A 6,429-nucleotide genomic window follows, 5' to 3' on the forward strand; every position below is an offset into this window, starting at 1 on the left:
AACCGATAACACTTCACTGCACTGTACATTAATTTAAAATGTCAGCAGAGCCTTGCTTGTTGCTGTGAGAGCTTCTGTTGCTTATTTCTGTTCGTGCAATAACTTGTCAAGTAACACAACAGAGAAACCCTATCGACTGGTGAAGTGCATGTCCATGTAGGCTGGGTGTGCTGGTGGCATAACATCACTTTGCCTTTTTATCCATTATTTACACATCATTGTTTGTGATATTTTTATTGCCCAGGATACATGGAACTGAATAACTCCAGGGAAAATGAAAAAATAATCATCATCATTTTAATGACCTACACTGAATAATGTGTGATTAAAGAGACCAGTGCCTCAACAGCAATTCTTCTCAGCACATCCTTTTATCAGAGTAATCATCATAAAACATCTGTCATTTTTTTTTAGTTATCATTTCAGGCTGATTTCATCAAACACATGTTTGCAGGAAGAGATGTGTTGTGATGCTGATTCCCTGACCTACTGCAGCACATTTTGACTTTGTGAGCTAGCATAAGACTTGCGGTAGCCAATCAGCAGCCATTTTACTGCTTTCCCAATTTTTTTAACCTATTGAAGCCATTGGGAATAAAAGTCGGGATGGAAGTGAATCAGGCTGATGATTCACTATCTGCCCTCCTGTCCATTGTGGCACACCATCAAAACGGCCATGAAGCTGTGACGCTACATGCCCATAGTGCTACCAATTGTGATCTATGCCAGTGTGACATGGAAGAGAACAATGAAGATGCCACATTAAGTTGGACGTCGTTCACCAACATTGCCTATGTATGATTCTGGGCATCACATGGAGAGACAGCAAGTGCTATAGGGAACTGATCAGATACGCCTGCAGGAAATCCTGAGGGAGAGGCGACTGAGACGAGCAAGACACATATTTCGCCTCCTGGGCATTTGCCCCACCAGAGTGACCGTAGTATAGACACCATTATGCATGGAAAAAAAAAGACGAGGCTGGCCAAAGAAGACCTGATGACGTGCAGTTAAGGAGAACCTTCATGAGCAGGACACCACCTGGGCTGAAGTGAAAGAAATTGCAATGGACTGGGGATAGAGTCTTGCTCTGTCTTGACTGGTGGCAGAGTTTTGCTGCTCATTATCATGCAAGGGACCTGAGGAACTAAGCCTAAGTTCATTGTTACTTCTCACTTGGAGGATGGAATTGATGGATTTATTTTGATTTTTAGTGAAGTACTGAATTATAAAGGCCTTTAAAGTAAATTAATCTGGAGAAATGAAGAGTAGATCTTTCTTATTCATGTTCCCAGCATATGAATTCACACTATGGGAGTTTATCTCAGAAATGTAGGATAAAATTTTACCAAGGACTTTGAGAGCCTGACATTGAACCTAAAGTGGGTTCTGAGGCCCACACTTGCCAGCAGCGAGACCAGCTCTGCAAATTTACTGAAGGAGGCCCCTAATTAGCTGCCTGCGGGCTTGCTGTCTAATTAAGGAGAGTGTGCGGGCTCCTGATACTGATCCATTCAGAGGGCTGGCAGCTCGAGGGCCATAGCAGACCCATCAGGAGAGGTAGGCAGTACTGACTTACCAATCTTCTCAGATGGTGAAAGTGCCTCAAAATGGAGGGGAAACCTCTCTAGGGGTTTCATTGGAGCCAAGGGTGCTGCCTTTCATGCCCACAGCACCATCTTTGGAGGGTGAAGTCTTCAGATCTGATGGCCCCCTCTCCCTCGTAAGTACCAGACCACCCCTCCCCGACCACCGCCCGGCCGACGCAGGGCAGCCGCCTTCAAGAAATTGGCAGCCTCCCCTCGTGGTGGGGTATCGCCCAGCTAACGACAAAATCTGGTGGCACTGTGCCTCTGCCATTTTTGGAGTTTCTGCCATGCCTGGTAAGACAAATGTGGCTGGAGGCAGAGTCTGAAGTGGTGATTCTCTACACTGGGAGCAGAACTTTTTGTGCTCGTTGGCGATGGGCGTGTTTGGCAGTGTGAGTGGACAATGTGGCCAGAAGGCCAAAAATCGGTTTCCCGTCATCATGAAACCAGTTTGCAATTGTCCGCTCTGCCTGTCAATGACGGGCTGCGTTTCCCACCATCCAACGTTGGGAACTTCATTGTAATATATCTACATATCATAAGCCCAGCTCATCGGAATCATCCCCCACACTGGATCATCCAAGCATGTTGGCATGATTGCACAACTGTGCATAAGCAACTTGGAGAGCTGCACTTCACTCGGAACTTTGAGAATTGTTTGTCTCCCTTGCTTCAGGCAGCACTTGCGGTCATCAGCACCAGGCCTTGCAGGCAGCACCTCTTCACTTTTAGGGGGGCTCACAGTCAAGTCCCTACCTACCAGACCAGCCATAAGGTGGGGGCTTTTCAATGGCTGCAGGGCTAGGGCTTTGCTTGGGGAAGGGGGAGAAGTGGCCACAGGCAAGAGAAGAGGCTGCAGGTTGAGGGCTGTACTGAGGAAGGGTGTGTGTGGGCACACATGTTGAACTGTGCAAGTGGCCTTAAGATTGTGATGGCTGAGGAGGCAGTCTCCAGAGGAGATGAGGCCAATTGGAGATGTGAGGGTGTGTGTGAGAATAGGTGGTGATGTCCCTTGAGCTGACAGTGAGTGAGATGCCAGTGAATGTGTGATGGGCTTGTGAGTGTATGAGTTTAGAGTGATGAGATGGTTGCCTGACCCTGGCCGTACGGACAAGATCATTCATTCTCTTTCTGCATTGGATGGCCAACTCCTTATGTGCGGCATTGGCACTGAGCACCATTGCCATTGTCTCCCAAGCCAGAGTGATGAGGTTTTTTTTCCGTTGAGACTATCAAAAATTGCCATTGCTGGCTATATTTCAAGCGGGGTATTGGGAAAGTTTTCAATAAGCAATAATCACGCCTTGGATAAACCTCATTGGCTATGATACTGTCGCTGCTGGACCTCCTGCGACCAGAGCAGGGATAGAGGACATTACAGCAGGCCTCCATGGCATCCAAAAGGTGTTTCAGGGACATGTCACTGAACCAAGGAGCTGCAGCCTACTTGCCTTTTGGGGCCATTTCTGTGCAGTAGTCCTGGGCTGGAAGCATTGAGAGGTGTACACACGGCTGCACTTTAAGTATGCCACCCGGCGTGAGGAAGCAGTGAGCTGACAGTGTGGTGGGAAAATGAGAGCCTGCCCGCCATCGAAGCGGTGTGTTTCCCAGGAATGCGTGAATAATGAGGCAGGATTGAGGACAATGTGGTGTGAAAGGCCACCATTGCAGGTGGCGGGTAAAACATTCTTTTTCCTGCCTGCTTTCACACTTAGTGAAAATCTGGGACAATTCCACCCTGGGAATCCTCACTGCAGCTCCTTCGTCTGGATCTGGCCTTGAGGATGATTTTCTGAGTGAGTTGAGGCACCCTGGTCTTGAAAGGCTGAAAGTGAACCCCACCAGGGAGGAGGAATCCAGGTCAGGGAAGTCGGCTGGATCACTCTCTGAAGAGATAGAGTGGACATGGCTTTGGACAAATCCCCTTCCCACCTTCCCGAGTGACAGATAGATTTTTCAGTTGTAGGGAACAGGTAAAGGTTGAAGCTGCCCCAAAGGAAATGGAGTGTCCTCCAACTTAACCCTAAAAATTTAACAGGTTGCATTCTGGAGGGCACAGGCAGGCATCGCTGCCCAGATTACACCCAAGGGATTTTTGGACCAAGGCATTAAAAAGATAAAAGTATGAAGAAATTGCATGTCAAAAATTGCAAGCAGATGCCAGATCTTTCTGGGGCCATGTCCATTACTGTGTCTAGTAAGGTTTTTCTTGAAATCATATCTAAGAGTGACTGTGGATGATGGCAGGTTGGAGTACTGTAATAATAAGCCTGTAGATGGAAGTGACTAGCAAAGTTTAGGGTAACAATTTTGTAAAATTCTATCCATTGCTCTTTTATCAGCCTTGAGGAGAATTGCCAGAATTCAAATAACAGGTTGGACATTTTTCACACAAAATATCTCCTTGCACCCACATATAACTGATTGAGAAATGGCAGCAGCTGACCATCAAACTCATGATACTGTTAAAGATGTAGGACTCCCAAATGAGAAAGGTTGTTAATTTAGATTCTAACTTAGTGTGAACAGTTACACCAGTTTGATCAAATATTAAAAAGTGCATTCAATGAGGTGTGGCATGATGGCCCAGTGGTTAGTGCTGCTGCCTCATAGCTCCAGGGACCTGGGTTCAATTCTGACCACACCTTGTCTGTGTGAAGTTTACACATTCTCCCTGTGTCTGTGTGGGTTTCCTCCCACTGTCTAATGATGTACTGGTTAGGTGGATTGGCTACAGTACATTGTCTGTTGAGTGTGTGCCCTGTGATGGACTGGTTCCCTATCCTGGATGTACCCTGCCTAGTGCTTGTTGGGCTAGGCTTTGCTTTCCTGTGACCCTGAATTGGATGAAGCAGTTCTGGAAAAGTGAGTGTTTAATGAGATATTAAGGGAAGTCTCTTCTTCTTATAATGGTAACATCGTCACCCATTAGTTCTTTGACAAGATAATCCTTGTGCTACTTCCTCATGATGTAATGCTTCCAAGAGTTTCCTCAGGTAGAAGTGTTCTGGATGGCTGCAATATGCCAATGGCTGTCTCCAGAGATGGAAGTAGTCCACTACCCCCTCCACCTTCAGCATCAGGAGCACCTTTTGGCCTAAAGTTGTCCTTGTGAAAATTGGACAGTGTGTAAATTGGATAGGAGGAGATATTCCGATTCATGCCAACCACTGTCAGAGCTTGCACAACTGAATAAATGAATCTGGAGCTCATTAACGGTGTGGAGATTGAACTTGGGACTGGCAATTGTTTGAAATTCTATTCAACTCGGCTTATTGCAGGATTATAAGGATCTTCCTGATAGACAGTAGGGTCCGTATACTGATTAATTCAATCCATCCAAGAGTAGTGTGCTAATAGTTTGTTGAACAGAGTCACAAATGATCGCATCATCACTTTGGGAAATACAGCAGCGCATTGCATTAATAAATGATTTGTTCCAAACTGTTTCTGAGTGCTGGGCAAGTATTCCCTAGAGCAGCCCTGTGCTCAACCATATACTAAGTCAGTACTGCGTTAATGTGATGGAAATAGAAGGAACACTGCACTCATCAAAGGTTGTGCTTGGACTCTTTCTCAGCTGAAAATTCAGTCAGACTTTGATGGATTCCCTCGTGTAGCGTGCCCTTTTCCCGGTATACTGTCTATCAAGAAACAGTCGCTTCAAATAAAATCATCTGCTCTGTGTGTGCTTCTTTTTCTGGTGGTTTTTGTTTCCCCTCAAGAACCCTTTAAAGGCTTCAAAAATGTATTAATCCATTTACCATAAGCAGATCATTTAACACTGTGCCTTTGCATCTATCACATGGATCTAGAATTGAAAATAAGCTTCAGAAAGATTAAATAAATTCACAATTATGTAAGAATATGTCTAATTTAACATAGTACAAACTGTTACCAAGGCCAATGCCTCCCATTTAAGCTATTGATAATGTTGTCCTATCTCACAACGATCCTCTGAGTATGGTGTCCTGGACTAACAATCAGGGCTAGCCTTCTCTTGCTCTTGTCATGTACTAGAAAGTTCCTTTTACCATCCATTGAGCAAGGATTTGGAGAATGTCATTCTTCAGTTTGTTTACAGAATCTATTTTATGAAACAAGGAGAAAAGCTGCAAATTATGTAGGGATAATATTTAATATATTTACAATGCCTGTACTTCTGACCTCAACAATCAATTATGGTACCATTGCCCACAGCCTTTACAAAGGCTAGTCAAAATGTCCAATGAGGAACTCCTGAATTTCAGGGGTTTTTTTTGTATCTTCACATACACCTTTTTAAAAACCTTTGGAGAATAAGTGAGAAAGCGCTGGAATTGGTCGCAAGCTGATTATCAACTAGCCGAACCACATCATCAATGCTCCCTCTAGGCCCAACAAGTCCTGGAGTCAGACTTGAACCTGGAGCTTCTGGCTCAGAGGAAGGGGCTCTACCTATTGAGTCACAAGACCACCTAATTGCTGAGTTAACTGGAAGGAAATAAAATGCCCAGTTCCTTAACAACTTTCTCTCACCATGCGCCCCAGAAATATGAAGCCGAATTGCACTGATGCCACAGGTGATAATGGAGTTAGACAAGAACGTTTGGTCATCACATCATCAGCCATCAAAAATACCTTCTATACAGTACCAGCTTCAATCTAATTCAGCTTAATGCATCAGAGACTTGGACAAACATTGACACAATGAAACAATAGTAGGTGCACCGTATCTGCTGCATTTAGTGGTGCAATCATATCAGATAGAGAACTACTCAATCCCTCCCAAGTGTCACAACGGCCAAAAAATGTTTAACACTGTTTGGGCATGTGAGCAGACGTAGCCAATCACATGACA

The 6,429-nt window shown here is 44.9% G+C and overlaps 1 pseudogene; it reads right to left on the minus strand.

The window, feature by feature from the left end:
• Nucleotides 1-2,806: 2,806 nt before the first annotated feature.
• LOC121280650 lies at nt 2,807-2,934 on the minus strand (annotated as a pseudogene).
• Between the last annotated feature and the right edge of the window lie 3,495 nt (nt 2,935-6,429).

This window comes from Carcharodon carcharias, chromosome 7, assembly GCF_017639515.1.
Source record: "Carcharodon carcharias isolate sCarCar2 chromosome 7, sCarCar2.pri, whole genome shotgun sequence".
In the NCBI taxonomy this organism is placed as follows: domain Eukaryota; kingdom Metazoa; phylum Chordata; class Chondrichthyes; order Lamniformes; family Lamnidae; genus Carcharodon; species Carcharodon carcharias.